Source organism: Ambystoma mexicanum, chromosome 11 (assembly GCF_040938575.1).
Source record: "Ambystoma mexicanum isolate Mex_15411 chromosome 11, UKY_AmexF1_1, whole genome shotgun sequence".
NCBI lineage: Eukaryota > Metazoa > Chordata > Amphibia > Caudata > Ambystomatidae > Ambystoma > Ambystoma mexicanum.
The window spans coordinates 1,106,077,380-1,106,095,060 of NC_090934.1; the positions used below are offsets into that span (position 1 = coordinate 1,106,077,380).

Consider the following 17,681-nt stretch of genomic DNA (forward strand, 5'->3'; position numbering starts at 1 on the left):
TATGTTGGGAGTGTGGGTGGGGGTGTGGGTTTGTAGGGGGTTTAAATGTATGTTTGCATGGGAAATGTACAAACCTTTTGTGGTGCGTATATTTCTCATGCAAACTTTTGTCGCTGACTTCTCCGCGATGGAAAGATCACGCAGATCCCCTTTTTCCAACTCTCAGCACCTCTGCCTGACACCACCATCTCCTCAAGCGCTTCACCTCCTCTTCCTAATATTACTCCCTCCTTCAAACTCTCAGCACTTCCTCCTAACCCCACCACCTCCTCCAGCTCTTCATCTCTTCCAGTCTCCTCCTCTGCTACTCGCCTCGACAGTCCTTGTAATGCGTTCCAAAATCCTCCAACATCTCACCCTCCTACAGACAGCTAGCTGGTTCATGTAGGCTGGATTCTTCTCCCCTTTGGTGCAATATGGATTGCAGATTTACACCCGTGGAGCCCCAAATGTTAAAGGTCTGATTGATTTTGGGTTGCTGCTTCCTAAGGGTGCGACTAAAGGTGAGGGGGCCAGCATAAGCCCATTTGCAAATTGGCAGACATATTTGAAATTCTTGTGTACACAGGGCGAGTCCAAAGGTTTGGGCAGCTCTTACACTCGGTGGGTAAGTGTTAATATTTGTGTTCCCAGCACTTCAAACACCACAAACGTACCAAGGAAAATAGGATAGGTTCACTTTAAGGATGTGACTAATGCTGGATGGATGTTCAGTGAGGCAGGGAAAACCGCCCCAGCCAGCACGAGGACGCAAAAAAGGAAACAACACAGGTCACTCCTGGATGGCACAAAGCCGAAACTAAAGAGGTGGAGTGTGCAGCATCACTGTGAACTGTTCTCAGCAAGCAGGTCGTGGAGAACCATATGATGGAAGCCAATATCTCCGGGAGACAGAGGCCATGTAGGAAAGGCACACAAGCTGCAGGAAGTAGAGAGCTGGTAATACAACACCAGGAAGAAAGCTCAGAACGACAAGTAGAGAGCAATCCAGAGGAAGGTCAAGAAAACAAGCTGTGTCGGTAACCAAACACCACTCACCTAGGTCGTTGCAGCAAAGGGAATCCAAAAGCAGGTCAAAAGCTAGGCTGGTAACCAAATCACAATGCTCTGATTTCTGCTTGTCACAGAGAAGCAGGCCCAATACTAAAAGGTTTGTCGTGTGCCGCTCCTCAGAACTGCCAGCCTTTTCTGTCTTAGGTTCTCCGCCACAACGTAGTGACGTGTTGGTGTGGTAACCACTGATGCGTCTGCTAGTGAGTGGACGCCTCTTGTGCCTCTCGCATGTGCACCTGGGACTTGTAGTCCCAATCGCCACGGCAGCCTCACACTCTGCAGCAACGGCTGCGGGAGCCCTAAATCCTGACAGAATGAGGCTGTTTATATTGCCTAATCCATATCTTCCCTAGTACTGGGAGCACACAAATCAGTTTGTGAAAGACCCAATAAAGCAGATCAAGGCTTTAAAAAGCTTTATGAACATTTACCATGAAAAAAGGCAAAATATTCTTTTTGGGAACTAGAATTGTACTATCAGATGACGGCATCATTTGGACTGAAGAATTATCCAAATTACTGATTTCATAAAATTGATGTTTTCGCCTGATTTCTTTAGTTTCTTTGTTGGAAGATCAAAATCACTACAAACCCGGCAGCTATTTGGAAATATTTTTCCACTCGCATTTATCCCAAAGCAGCTTGCAAGGCATCCAATAATTTATTGTGTGTGGGTGACCAGTCTCCTAGGAAGTTTGTTCAAGAACTGAATGCATTTGCCCAAATTTATCAACATGCCTATACTGAAAGTCGAGATTTAAAAACTGCATTCTTCCAAGCCCTTCCAAAATACGTAGTGACTCAGTTTGTGAAATCAATGATTTCCATAAGGATTATGTGATGAATTTCGGGAATTCGTTGCCTGCTCCCCAAGGAGGCGCCCACCCTTTGAGGCTAGGGAGGTGGGCCCACTCCACAATACACTCCGTAGGGGTTGAGGTAAGTGGGACCTTACCAGGAGAGACCCCCGCCCCTTTGGGGACAAGGATTCCGTTCCCGTGAGGAACACCCTGAGGAACATGTTACTTACCTGTAACTGTTGTTCTACATCATGGGTCTATCATGGATTCACATGGTCATGAATATTTCCTGTCAGGCCGGAAATCCTTGGTAAAAGAAAAAAGTTTCACTTTCACTTATCAACTGTTTTTCTCCTATAAACCAATCACTGAGCTCTGGATGATACTGCCGCCAGCAAATAACTGCCCTCTTCCTAAGCCCCTCCTATGGCAGCCATCTTCAGATTTGGAAGCACGTCAAGTGGCAGTATGACCAAGATGAGCCGCAGAGGGGCATAAGGGAGGGTTCGCATGTGAATCCATGCCAGACCCATGCTGGAGAACAACAGTTAGAGGTAAGTAACTTGTTCCTTCTCCAGCATGGGGTCTGGCATGGATTCACATGCTCATGACTAAAGAATAAAAACCAGTACATACATAGAGAACCACAGGAGTTGGTAAGGCTCAGCAGAAGCAATTACTCTTACCTCCTCAGCAGGCTCACCTTCCAGCGAACAGGTTGCGCAGCACTGCCAGCCGACCCCGAATTCCTCTCTGGAATCCCTGTCGACGCAGTTGAATCTCGTGAAGGTGTGTGTAGATCTCCACTTAGCAGCCCTGCAGATGTCCAGCAGGGGCACACTAGATAGGAACGCCGTCGTCGCAGCTATCGCTCTGGTAGAATGGGCTCTCGGATGGCCAGTCAACAGTCGGTTTGCCAACTGATGACAATGAGTGATACAGCCAGAGAGCCACTTGGAGATGGAAGCCTTGGACAAGGCATTCCTATGGTTCACAGGACCAAAGTTCACAAAAAGCTGAGAAGTCTACCGAAAACTCTTTGTGCAGGCTACAAAGAACTTCAGAGCATGCGCCACATTCAGCGAGTGCAGAGTTCTTTCAGCCGGCGACAAAGGAGTCGGAAAAAACACAGGCAACACCAAAGGTTAGTTGAGATGGAATTCCGATTGAACCTTCGGCATGAAGGAGGGATGTGTCCGCAGCACCACCCTCATATCGTGGAAAGTCAAGTAAGGCTGCTTGCAGGATAGGGCCTGGATCTCACCTACCCTCCTGGCAGAGGTGATAGCGATGAGGAAAGCAGTCTTCCACGAAAGGTACTTGAGAGGGGCTTGATGTATAGGTTCGAAGGGGGCCCCCCCATGAGCCGTGTCAGAATCATGTTGAGTTCCCACGCCGGGGCGGGATCCTTCACCGGCGGGAATGATCTGAACAGTCCTTTAAGGAACTCCTTTACCAGATGGCAGTGACCAAAGTGAAGACCATCCTGGTGACCTGGTGTAGCGGGAGATAGCCGCGAGATGCACTTTGATGGAGGCGTGAGCTAGTCCCGCACTGGCCAAACAATAAGTATGGAAGGACCTGCAGGGCCGTGACTCTCATCGGGTTGATCTTCTGTGTCCGGCACCACATCATGAAGTGCTTCCACTTGTGCACGTAGCACTTAAGAGTCGACGACGATCTGGCCCTGGCAAGGACCTCTCTGCAGTAAGCTTGTACCCGCCGAACTCTAACGCTGCAGGAGACAAGCCTTCAGGTTCAGCGACCCTGGGTCGCGGTGTAGGATTGCACCTCCTTCTCTGGTGAGCAGGTCCGCGACCACTGGAAGCTTGACTGGTGTCGACGTCGATAGGCTGAGAAGGTCTGTGTACCAAATCTGCAGCAGCCACGCCGGGGCGACGAAGATCATCTTGCACCGGCACCGTTTCAGTTGATTGATGACTTGCAATAGGAGGGGCAACAGATGAAATGCGCGCAGGAACAGGCCTTCCAACAAAACAAAAGATGGGTTTCCCCTACTTCGCTGGCTGAAGGGAAGCAAAAAACAGTAATACATAGAAGTCAAGCCAGCGGAAGAGAAGAAAAAGGTTCACTCAAAGGACATCATTCAACCATGAAGACAGGGGAAAAGGACACCCCCAGCTGCCCCGCAGATCATCGTACATAAGACAAAAAAAAATTAGTTTACAATATTATGTTTATTTATTACAAATAGAGTCTTAAAAAAGTATTAAATTGTCTAGAGCTCTAGTACAATGTACAGGAATATATCTTACATTTATCTAAAAAAGTGCATACTGTTTAAAGTGCTAGTTTCAAATGATGACTGCTGCGAAAGGTCGCAAATCAATAAATCGCATGGAACCTAAGAATTAGTCTGGGCATGCCGTGAGTGGTGCCCCAAGCGAGTGAAAGGAATCACTCAAGTGGGGGGCCCCCCAGTCGCTCTGACCAGACTAAATATATAAACAATAAGATATGTATCAATAATGCAGTCCAAACAATATTGAATCCAGAAAACCAAACAAAAAAGGCTTCATTTTAATAATCAAATCAGGAACAAAAGAAGAACTAGAAAAATAAATGATATCAAATTCCAAAGAAAACAGTAAAGCACACACACTAAAATCTAACTATGGGATGCTGTGCGTCAACTACTAAGGTGTCATGAAAGAAAAAACAAATAATAAATGTGAATGACATGGCACCATTGAAAAATAGTAGTTTCGATGGAAGTAACGCATCTAACAAGACATGCAGGTGATGTCCATCTTCGTCAGGACATAGCTTCCCTTGAATTTCATGAATTCTGGATTGTTCACCTGTGTCTTTCTGAACGTGCCCAGGTGTGGTTAAAAGACTTTTTTTCTTTCTATATGTTTACACAAATTTGAAAATAAACACATTTTTTTCACCTAAAGCGAGGTGTGAAAGAAAAAGAGAAGGAAACAAGCCTTCCCACATGTCCCTATTGCTATTCGGTTGAGGGAACCTGCTGGAGAATCTCTGGCACTTGGGAGTTCATCGCCATAGCAAATAGGTCAATCCCGGGCCTGACCCACTTGAGGAAGAGACTGCCCACTTGATCCTGCCGAAGCTCCCACTTGTGGCAACAGCGTAGTTCCCTGCTGAGTGAGTCAGCGATGGTGTTCTTGACCTCCGCCAGGTGGAGAGGAATGAGGAACATAACCTGTGCGACAGCCTAGTGCCACAAACCCTGCGCCTTTCTGCAGAGCGGCGGGGACCTGGTGCTCCCCTGCTTCCACTTGTCGAACATCGTGGTGGTATTGTCTGTGAAGACCCTCACCACCTTGCCCTTGAGGGACTGGAGGAACGACTTGAGGGCCCAGAACACTGCCCCCAGTTCCAGGACATTGATGTGGAGGACCATCTCCTCCGATAGCCACATGCCTCTGGCGTGGACACAGCCGTTGTGAGCTGCCCAGCCCTCCAGGGAAGCGTCCCTGGTGATGGTCTCCTGGTAACGGAAGGGGGGGGGGGTTCTGGAAATCTGTGCCTCCAGCAATATTGGCGCGCACTCCCCACCACCTAATCGCTCGACGGAACTCCTAGCCGAGGACAATCTTGTCGGCGAAGCTTCTGGACACCTGGATCCAACGAGCGTCCAGGGACTCCTGCAGGGTCCGCATATGCAACCTGCAGAGGCTGATCAAGTAGATACATGACTATATCATGCCGAGCAGCGACTTGATGGTCCTTACCGTGGCGACTTTCAGTGCCAACCGTCGTCGCACCTTGCCCAGAATGGATGCTATCCTGTCCTCCGAGGGAGCCGCCAGGCAGAATGCCGCGTTGATCCTGGATCCCAGGAACAGAGCGTCTTGCGATGGAATCAAGCAGGAATTTGAATAGTTTACTGAGAACCCCAGATCCATCAACAGACAAACGGTCCTCTCTGTGTGATCAACTGCAATCTCCTTCGACTTTGCACGGATGAGCCAGTCGTCGAGGTATGGGTACACATGTATCACTTGCAGGCGCAGATGGGCCGCCACTGGCGGCAGGCACTTCGTAAAGGACTTTGGCCGCTGACTTCAGTCCGAAGGGCAGCACCTTGAACGGGTAGTGCTTCCCTTGTACGACGAAGTGCAAGAACTTGCAATGTTTTTCGTGAATGGGGATGTGGAAGTACGCATACTCTAGATGCAGCAACGAAAGGCAGTCCCCCTCCTCCAGTTGTCAGAGCACGTGCTGCAACGTGACCATCCTGAATTTATGGTACTTGATGTACTTGTTGAGTCATCATAGGTTGACAATGGGCCTCCACAGCCCCTGGTCTTCTTTCTTAATAAGTATCTGAAGTAAACTCCAGAGCCGCTTTGGAACCTGCTCTATCGCCACCTTTTTTAACATGGCCCAAACCCCCAGCCACAGCTGAAGGATGTGGTGTTCTTGCCGAGCCACCAGTGGTATCCGCGTACACTTTTGCTGAAACTCCAAAGTGTGCCCCTGGGTGAGAGCGTCCAGCACCCATCGGTCGGTGGAGATGTTTTCCCACATGCTGACGGAGTTCGCCAGCCGGCCTCCCACCTGGCTTTTGATGATCTGCCCGACTTTCAATACAGAGGAACGAAAGTCGGATGGTGCTGTTGCAGCATGCCCAGGGCATAGGCCATCTCTGTGTTGGTCTTAATGGCCTGTAGTGATTCATCGAGACGGCCTTTCCAAACAGATTGTCTCTGTTGAACGGCATGCCCAGGACTCTCGTCTGAAGTTCCTGCCTAAAGTTGGTGGCCTTCAACCAGCCACGGCGATGGAGGCAGACTCAGTTCCTCAATTGGCGGAACCCCATGTCCGCAATGTCCAGGGCCGCGGTGATGGTGTGGTCCGACGCCACCTTGCCCTCCTGAAGGATCTCCAGCTCCTAGACCCATTTGTCCTTGGGGAGGAATTCCAAGAGCGGGGCCATCTTGCACCATAACTCCCGGTCGTACCTGGCCAGGATCGCTACAGCGTTAGCCGCCTTGACCGTCATAGCCGCTGAGTAGATGACCTTTCTACCCATGGCGTCCAACTTCTTTCCCTCACTGTCCGGAGGGAATGGAGGCAGAGGATGACGGGTTGGCAGACTTCTTCCGTGCAGCTGCCGAGACCAACAAGTCTGGAGATGGCTGTGACCGCAGACACTTGGGTGCAGACACCGGCAACCAGTATTTCTTCTCCAGTCGGTCCCTCTTCGCTGAGGCTGAGGCGGGGCTTTTCAGCAGTACCAGGCCATCATCCCAGACGTCGTCCAGGAAGGGCACAGTGGAAATAGTCTTCCCTTTCCCTTCCCAGCGTTAATACAAGAAACCCTCCGTCTCCTCTGGCGTGAGATGAAGAGTTCCGACATGCAGGCGACCATGGATTGGAAGGAGCCCACTTCGTCCGGGAGGAAGCCCTTGGAGGTGGAGTGATGCCACCGTTATTGTCAGGGACAGTGTCTGTCACTGCCGTATCCGTCCCTGTATACCAGGGTGGCGGGGGGGGAGAGCACGTGTGGCGGTTGGTGAGAAGGCATAGGGTGCTGCTTGCTTTTCTCCGGCGGTGGTGGGCCCTATGTCAACGGGGCCGGCGCTGGTGGTGCCATTGGCATCCTCTTCTGCATCTCCAACACCAGCGTGTGGAGAGTCGAAAAAATGTCCTGAGATAAATCTCTTTGAGGTGTTGGGGAGCAGGCTTGCTTGGCCCAGTACCTATATCGTCATCCCCATCCTCACCATCATCCTTGTTGCCCCCTCGGGGGGGACTTCCTCCTAGGTGTTTCCCCTCGTCATCGTACCCAACGTCCACCTAGACCGTGTGGACGGAAGCCATGTCCTCTTCGTTGGAAGAAATATCCGTGCCCTGGAGCACTTCCACTCCCCCCCCCCCAACCCCTTTTTTGTGTCCCGAGTGGTGGGTCTCCGCTTCCCTTCCCTGATGGCATCCGCTTTTCTGGGGTCTTTTCCACTGGCCTGGCCAAAGCCTCCCTCCTGGGAGGAAGAGCCACTCTGGGCACCATCAGGGGACCCCTGGACTGGGTGAGCCCCTTTTGCATTCCCAGGGGAGCCAGCCACCAACTAGATAGTTGAGGATGATTTAGCCTGGACTACCTGGCCCTTCACGAGCAGGTCGGACACCTTCCCCTGCGGCTTGTCCTTCTCCCGTTTCTCTCGCAGCTTCTCAGGGGTAGCTGACTTCTTCTTCGGCAATGTCTGGTGATGGAAGCCGACTGAGAAGATGATTGTGCCCTACTTGCGTGGCAACCCCGATGGAGACGGACTCCTTGAGCTCGGCCTTGTCTTGGACCCCCACGGATGGGGTGCCCTCAAAGGACTTGGAAGCCTGCTCTGACTGGCCGGATCTGGGGGAAGAATGCCCCTGTGAACCACACAGTGTAGAGGCCTTGGCACTGAGCCACGCCGGCAATCTGCTGTGCCGATCTTTGATGGCGAGTTAGGTAAACCCACAACAGATCTCGCAATCGTCCTCCTTGGGCGACAGGTGCAGACAATAAAGGCACTGCAAATGCTCGTCATCCACAAACACATTCCTTAAACCGCAGCTGGTGTAGAGCTTGAAGAGGGAACCCCTGTCCTTCTCCTCCGACACGGCCCGGCGTTCGGTGTACACCAGATGGCCTTCTGGAATCTTCAAAGAAAAAACACTTGATGATTCTGCCATTGAGGTGTAAAGAAAATTGCCGACAAACGGATTGCTCTTAGTTGGATGAAGAAATGATAGAGCACACGGGCTCGATCGAACAAAAATAGGAATTTCCTAGCAAAAAAGCATGAAAAACGAAGAAAAGCTCTAAGAGCGAAACATGAGGACTCCCAACACTTGGATGTGTGGTAAAAATCTGAAGATGGCTGCCAGAGGAGGGGTTGGGCAAAGAGCAGTCATTGGCTGGGGGCAGTATGACCCAGAGCTCAGTGATTGGTTTATAGGAGAAGAACAAGTTACTTACCAAACTGGTAACGTTCTTTCGATGGGATGTTCCTCCGGAAATGTTTTTCAGTAGAGGGTGCTGCGCGTCAACGTCCTCTGAGTCGGTGTCCCTCGACAGCCTCCGTATCCGCGCCAACGTCATCATAAGTATAAATAGACTCGCGCAGCGTCCGTTGCTCATTTCTGTTTTGAAGTTCAGATTTGCTTTGCATTAATTGGTTAGTAACCTTGAAGGAGAGTAAGCTGCCAACTACAAGGGACGTTTTACTGCAGGGATGGATGGGAGGGGCGATAAGGAATACGTCAGAGGAACATCCCATCGAAAGAACGTTACCAGTTTGGTAAGTAATTTGTTCTTCGAAGGGATTGTGTCCTCCGACATCGTTGATAGACTCCCATAACAGCAGTATAAAGAGGAGGTGGGAGTAAAGATGAAACATTTCCCTTTAAAGATGTACAGAATGCAACACAGCTTTCCCAAATCTTGTCTCCTGGCTAGAGGATGCAACACAGCTTTCCCAAATCTTGTCTCCTGGCTAGAGGACGAATTCAGGCTGTAAAATTTGGTAAAAGTATGTGCGGATGACCATGTGGCAGCCGCACATATATCTTTAATTGGGACCCCTCTTTGGAGAGCCGAAGAGGCTGCGATACCCCTGGTTGAATGAGCCCTAAGATGCTGAGGGGGTTCTTTTTCTGCCAATATGTAGCATTCTACCTCTCTAAAATGGTTAAAATGATCCATCTTGAAATGGTCTGTTTTGTGATTGGCAATCCTAATTTGTGCCCTGCATATCCTACAAACAACTGGTCTGCTTGCCTTATCCTAGCAAGTTTGCGAATATACAAAAACTCAAGGCATGCCTTAGATCCAGCCTGTGTAATCTCTCTTCCTCTTTCCCTGAATGGGGAGAAGGATAGAACAAAGGGAAGGTTATTTTCTGAGTAATATGGAATTCAGAGACCACCTTTGGGAGAAAATTGTGCTTCACTTGTAAGACAACCTTGTCTTCATGAAAGATTGCATGAGGAGGTTTGCAAGATAGACCTTGTAATTCGCTCACTCTTCTAGCAGAAGTTAAGGCCACTAGAAAGACTGTTTTAAGAGTGAGAAACTTTAGTGAACAAGAATTAAGTGGTTCAAAAGGAGTACCCATTAGAAACTTTAAGACTAGATTTAGGTCCCACAAAGGAACCTGAAAAGGTTTTGGTGGATAGACATTTGTTAATCCTTTCAGAAATTGGATTACTACGGGTAGTTTGAAATATGAAGGCCCCTCAGCAGTACGCTTAAAGCGCTACGGGGTAGCCCTTGATCGTAACAATTTCAAGACCTGAATTTATTAAGTAAAGCAAGAAAGCTAACACCATTGGTGTATTGCATGAAAAGGGTTCAATATTCTTTTCTCTACACCAGCTGCAAAATGTGTTCCAACGGCAGCGGTATAAAGTTTGTGTTGCTGGCCTTCTAGCCGAAAGCAACACCTCCATGATGTCATCCGGGAGATCCCAATCCTTGTATCTCAACCTTTCAGAAACCAAGCGTGAAGGTTGAGGGTTCTGATGTCTGGATGGAGAACCTGACCTCCCTTCAGAGAGAGAAGATCCTTTCTTTGCGGAAGGCGAATCGGAGGACAGATGGACATGTCTAGAAGGTCCGGGTACCACGTTCTCCTGGCCCAATCTGGGGCAATTAGGATAATGGCTTTCCGGAATCTTCTCAACCTCCTGATCATTTGAGGAATGACAGGGTTTGGAGGAAACGCATACAGAAGTGGAAACTCCCAGTCCACTACGAACGCGTCACCTAGAGCTCCTCTCGGGGGAAATTCCCTTGAACAAAACTGATCACACTTCCTGTTGATGCTGGTGGCGAACAGATCCACTTGAGGGTTTCCCCAAAGGGTGAAGATCTCTTGAAGGACTTCCTGAGCTAGCTCCCACTCGTGGGAGACTGTGCTCTGCCTGCTCAGAGCGTCCGCCGTCAAGTTCTTCTCTCCGGCGAGGTGAACTGGCGATAGAGAGATTCCTTCTTTAATTGCCCAAAACCAGAGCTGCATTGCTTCTCTGCACAGTGGCAGTGACCCTACGCCTCCTCTTTTGTTGAGGTAGTGCATGGCCACTGTTATGTCCATCATTATCAGGACATTCTTTCCCTGTACTGATGGCAGAAAAGCTTTCAGCTCTAGTCTGATTGCTCTCAGCTCCAACAGGCTGATGTGTAGTCTGGACTCCGATGGAGACCAACGACCGCTGATGCTCAAGTCGTTGCCATGGGCTCCCCCCACCCCGTGAGTGAGGCATCCGTGACTACTGTTATCTCCGGCCATGGTTGCCAAAACTGTTCTCCTTTCAAGATGTTCTCCCGACAGGCCCACAACTGAAGGTCTCAAGCTACTCTGTCCAGGACTTGTAGGAGATCTGACATTCTTCCTGAGAATTGCGACCACTGGGTTCTTAGTGCCCACTGGAGGGATCTCATTCTCAGGCGAACCTCTGGCACTAGGAAGATGCAGGATGCCATGAGGCCTAGCAACCTCAAAAAGTCGAAGGCTGATAGACGTTGGGCATTTTGAAACTTGGTGACCATCTGTAGAATATCTTGAGCCCTCACCTCTGGTGGCAAGGCTTTTCCCAGGGAAATGTCCAGGACTGCTCAAATGAACTGGAGTCCCTTTGATGGTATCATCTGTGACTTCTTTAAGTTGAGGGAGAAGCCCAGCTTGTGAAGGAAGTGGCAGACATAATCTAGCTGGATCTGAGCTTTTTCCGGAGATACTACTCTGATCAACCAGTCATCGAGGTAGGGATAGACTTGGATCCCTTCCCTCCTTAGACTTGCAGCCACTACCGACATTAGCTTGGTAAAGACCCTCTGGGCGGAGGTCAGCCCAAATGGCAGAACTCGAAACTGATAGCGAGAGTTGCCAATTGCGAACCTCAGGTATTTCCTGCGTTTGAGATGGATTGGCACATGGAAATAAGCATCCTGAAGGTCTAGAGATACCAACCAGTCTGAAGCTGGAGGGCCTGAAGGATCTGAGAAAGGGTTACCATCTTGAACTTGTCTTTCCTGAGGAATTTGTTCAATTCTCGCAAGTCCAAGATGGGTCTCAGTCCTGCGTCCTCCTTTGGTACTAGAAAGTAGGGGGAATACCAACCCTTGTTCCTCTCGGCTACGGGTACCGGTTCTATGGCACCCTTCTCTTGCAGGTCTAAAATCTCCTGCATAAGGAGCGGGTATGGAAGCTTCAAAGAGTTGTTCCCCGGTGGATGACTGAGGAGTGTGTAGGAAGGGCAGGCAGTAACCTTGGGCAACTGTCTCCAATGCCTAAGCATCTGACGTAATAGCCTTCCATTCTGCCAGATGTTGAGTTAACCTGCCCCCTACTGGTGTCTTGTGAGGGGAGACCTCAGAGGGGTTTAGAAGCAGCTGACGCAGATGCCGAGGGTAAAGTGGCACCTGCTGCTGCGGCTTTAGTACCTTTGACCCGTCCACCACAGGTGAATCGTTTCTGGCTCCTTTGAGCTGGCTGTACTCTGCCTTTTCCGAATGCAGAGTAAAAGCGAAAGGACCTACCCCTCCAGGAAGCTCCTGAGGGGCGATTTGGAGTCTGCCGGATTGTAGCCCCAAGGGTTTTCGCTGCTGCCTTGGATGTTTGTAATCTCTCCAGACTGTCATCAGCCTTCTTTCCAAATAAAGAAGTGCCGTCAAAGGGCATGTTCAGAAGTCTGGCTTGTACATCTGGAGCAAAACCGGACTTCCGCAACCACGCAAATCTGCGGATTGTGGTACTTGCCGCCATGGCCCTGCTGATGCTGTCAGCAGAATCAATGCCTGTTTGGAGGGACTTGCACATTGCATCCTTTCCATCCCTAATGATGTTTAAGAATGCACCCCTTTCTTCTCCTTCTGGGAGACAGTCAGCCGCAGATGAAGCACAATCCCAAAGTGTGTGGCTGAAACTTGCTAGTATGCAAGTGGCGCTGATAGACTTAGGCGCCATGCTACATGCCGAAAAGACTTTTTTTGACATGGCATCAAATCTTTTATCATCCCTGTCCTGTGGAATAGTAGGGTATACTGATTTACCGTTAGATGAAGTCGCTGCTTGTACAACTAAACTATCTGGAGTTGTATGCTTGCTCAGATATTCAGGATCTGAAGCGGATACTCTGTATTTAGCAGAAAGTTTTGTATTTACTGCAGGGATAACTTCAGGAGTTTCCCAATTAGCAGATATTTTTCTTTGCAGAGCAGTATGAAAAGGAACAACAAGATCCTCCTGTGGACCTTTAACTAAAGCATCAGTAAGGTCATCCTGCTGAAAAGAAGGTGTAGGTGTAGTCCACCCCATGAATTCAATTATTCTGGCCATCAGAATCCTATAAGGAGTCTCAGCATTCTCTCCGGGGTCTGGTTTAGCAAACTACTTCTGGGGAAAGTATCTAAACCACTTGCCTCATATAGAGACTCTTGAAGGTCTTTTAACCTGTTCTCCTCAGAGATTAATTCCTCTGGCATGGGTATTGTAGTCCTTTGCAAACCAAAGGGTCTCTCGTTGTCAGAATCCTCCCTTTTCTCATATATAGAGGACAATGCTCTAAAGTAGACAGACCTAGGATATGGTTTAAAACCCATTTCTAGAGCAGAAGGAGCTAAATTTGTTGTCACTGCCTGAGAAAACGTTGAGGTTGTCGACGTGGACATCATAGGCTTCAACAATCCTGAAAAGGGCGTCGAAAAAGTTTGAAAAGACCTTGATGCACTCGAGAGGATCGGAATCCTACTCGGCGGTGTCGTCGAGATTGTCGATGGCATCCTCAACGTCATGGTCGGAGCTTTCGACACCTCTACTGCCTGTGACGTAGTGACAGTTGTAGGTTTGTTTTTCATCGGGGTCGACAGTGGCGTCGAAGACGTCGTAGATGAAACCGATTTATGCATCGAAGGGCCCTTCGACAAAGGCGATGACGCAGATTTGTGAGTCGAAGGAATCTTCAACGACGGCGTCGATGACGCGGTCTTATTGCTTTTACTCAAGGGTTCATGATGTTCAAGTACTTTCTCTCGCCGGGTTTAACGACTCGCAGCATTTTGATTTTTTGTCTTTCACCCAGGGTATCACCTTTAGACGTCTCCGAGGGGGTTGAGGCCGCTTTCTCGAAGACGCTAAGTAGAGGAAGATGTCATGATGCCTACCCTCGGGCAGCTGGACCAAGCCCATTCGCCCCGGAAGCAGGCATCCGGACATCTGTTTAAATCTCAGAAGCCCCGGCTAGGGGCTATCTGGGTTCAGTCCTTGCGCCTTAGGCGCCAGGCTCATAGTAGAAATCAGTCCTGGCGCCTGAGGCGCCAGGCTCATAGTCATCACTTACCTCAGGCAGACCATGCTGCACATGCATCCAGGCCAACGTGGAGACCTGGAGGGACTATTTTTCCACAAGGACTACTTTTCCACTCGGGTGTGGTTCTAGGGACTTCTTACCTGGGACTACTTTCAAAGCTATTTAAACCACACCCGATCTTCAACACACGCTTCGCGTTATTCTGCATTTAGCAGCGTAACGCTCTCCGTGTCAGCAAACCTGCATCCAGCCTTCTGCCACGCCCGCCTCGAACATGGAGCCCCTAGGAGAGAAAGGAAAATAGAAGAAGAGGTTAGATTACAGACTTTAATCTGATTCCTCACCTGATTTCGGATCCTGCATCACTCCGAGCCTGAAGGGACATTGTTCCGGCAAGCGTTGCATCCCAGCTACAGCGCCGCTCCATTTTCACCAGCCCACAGCACCTCCGACTCAGCGCTGCCTCCGTCACTTTTTCAGTGATTTTCAACACCTAGGGAAAAGACAAGAAAAAGCAGGGTGAGCCTAAAGAGACTAAAAAGACAATCACCTATATTACAAGACTTACCTGATTATCACCGGAGGCTTTATCCTTCAATACGCCGCATCTAGGAAAAAAGGAAAAGACAGTGAGCAATTCTCACGCACCTTTACAGGACAGTTTGGGTAATACAGACTCTTACCTGAATGCCGCCAGCAACCTCCAGACAGAATTTGCCGCCGCAAATCAACAGGGGAGTGCAAGAGTGAACTTTGGACATTTTGAACTCTTTAAAAACTTGGCAAATTCAGGACTCAATAATCGTCCAGAACCCCAACACCTAAAACCAGTGAAGTAACTGGTATCTACGCGCCCCTGCATGCCACGTAGGATGGAGAACTCACTAATCAAAAATATAAGGTGAGAACACTGACTAGGAATATCGGAGGTGGCAAGTGGGGAGAACGGGAGCAGGGAGGGGGGGGTCTGCATTCACACCCACTGGGCTAAATACCTTTCTCCGTCTACAGGAGAATATTTCTACGAGTCAAGCTTACAAGACTGAGGGGGTCCGTCCAGACGGTCTTCTTTGCCCTACGCTTCACGCTGGTGGAGGCCGCAGCTGTCCGGGTTCGATCTACGCCCCTGTGGGAGCCAGGTGAGCGTAACAGAAGAAGAAGAGGGAGCTCTACGACGCCTCTTCTTAGAGTGTTTTGATCTCGAAGACTGATGAGAACCGCTTCGAGATCTTGAACGGAAATGTTTCATCTGTCGACGAGGAGACGAATGTCTCGACTCAGCCGAAGAAACTTTCGAGGGAGTAGAAGTTTTAAAGTCCTTACCTCTTTCTAACTTCCCCTTACGCTCCTTCAAGGCTTTCGCCGTCATGGACATACAGTCCTCACATTCCGAACAGTGATGCTCCGACCCCAGGCACCACAAACAGATCCTGTGAGGATCGGTTAACGACATTTTTTTCCCACAGTCACAACATTTCTTGAAACCGGACCGTGGAGTCGATGGTTCGGATGAAGAAGCCATTGTGTAATGGTAATAATCTTCGAAGAAGAAGGTTTTTCTGAAGAAAGGAACCGAGCGTTACGTTTCCGAGGCCCACGAAGCGCGGAAAAACGGAACTGAGCAACTGACACTGCGCAAGTCTATTTATACACATGATGACGTCGGCGCTGATGATACGGAGGCTGTCGAGGGGCACTGACTCGGAGGACGTCTATGCACAGCACCCTCTCCTGAATTTTATTTCGAGGCCAGCAAGCTGGAATGGATAACATCAAAGATAAGGAATACGTCAGAGGACACAATCCCTTCGAAAGACAGTTTATAAGTGAAAGTGAAACTTTTTTCTTTTACCGAGGACTCCCAGCGTGACGACGGAATATTCATGAGCATGTCAATCCATGCCAGAACCATGGTGGAGAAGAACAACATACTAGAGGGTGTTCCTGTCATCAAGAAGGAAAACTTACTGTTTACTGGGGCGAGGAGAAAGATCTGCGGAGGAATGCAGAACAAACGGACAGAAAGGAATATGAGACTGCACTGGGGACAAACCACGGCTATATAATAAAACAAAGGGGAGGAGACTGGAGAGAAAGAGGAAGCCCACGAGTTATGAAGCTGCTCGCTGCCTTACACTGAGAAAAATCTGGATGCACAGTGTTCCGTATTCGAGGGGAAGAAAACTGCAGAACCAGACCCGCAGCTTCGGGAAACGAGAGAAAAAGAGAAAGAGAAAGAGAAAGAGAAAGAGAAAGAGAAAGAGAAAGAGAAAGAGAAAAAGAGAGAGAGAGAGAGAGAGAGAGAGAGAGAGAGAGAGAGAGACCACAACAGAGCTGTGGTGGATCAGAGGTTCAGTGAACAATGCTGATACCACTCAGCTAGAAACAATGCAGAACGTACCGGCAGACGAGATACCAGGGACAACGCTAGTGCAGCAAACCAGAGGTAACGCAGCAGAGGAATCATGAGGGGCCAATCTGACAAAATCAAAGAGAATGTCCGACCCGAATAATAAACCCGGTGACATTATCCCTGAACACGGCAGGTAACAGGGAAAATGGGAGACACATGAAGGGAACTTTTGACTTTGAATGAAGTGGAAGAGAATCATTACTGGAACGCTCATACTAGTCCCGGACAAGATGAAGCATTGATATTGAATGAAGTGAATAATAATCATTGCGACGAGTATACACATTCCACTAGTCAAAGAAGAAATCATGATATAGTACAAAATAAGAGGGAAGAATCGTCAAGACTGGAATTTTCATATTGGGGTTAAACCAGAAAAAGGAAGGTCTAAACAGAGAAGGGAAATGCTATAGAAAAGCCCGAAGAGAAGGTTGAAGCAGGATAAGGGTGAAGACCAAAGAGAAACCAGAGACTGAACTATATATCAAAGGCCATAGAAGGCAAAGGGAGAGCCCCAAGTGTTGTATAAAGTCACCCTGGGAAAAGAGAAGGATAACTATAAGTAAAATAAGCCAACAAAATAAGAAGATAATAGAAAATAGTCATGTAAAAGAGAAGACTGAGAAGTAGAACAACTAACAAACAATATGAATTGATAAAAATGGTCACTAGGAACTACTTAATAGTTTATTGAATTTTGTGAAAGACGTGCCTGCAGGAGAAGGGAGTCATTCTTGTGTTTTTTGTTGTTATATTAGTGGCAGATTCGTTGGGACGATGGACAGATTCTGTTTAGACTCTCACTGACAAACACATTAGCTAGTTTTGTTATGTAGGAAAACCTGTTAGTATAGGGAGAGATAGGCATTTATTCCTTTAGTTTAATAAAAAAAACTTTCAGTGAGATCGGAAATCCGAGTCTGCGCCCTCCTTCTGACCCGCCACACTAATCACCTAACCTACAAGGATCTATGAAGTACAGAATCCAATAACTCCCAAAAATAAAGAAAAGAACCGTAAATGTTGAGGATCCTATCAGACAGAGAAGACCCTCGGTTCAGAGCCATGTGACTAGCCCTCCAACGGGCATGAAAAATACTGATCCCACAAAATTAGAGAATTGCACTAGTCCA

The 17,681-nt window shown here is 48.7% G+C and overlaps 1 protein-coding gene across 2 annotated transcripts in view; it reads right to left on the reverse strand.

Annotated features, from left to right (window-relative positions):
• TBC1D2B (TBC1 domain family member 2B) overlaps positions 1–17,681 on the reverse strand; it is an 832,871-nt gene that overhangs the window by 652,893 nt on the left and 162,297 nt on the right. The gene's annotated exons all lie outside the window — the stretch shown is intronic.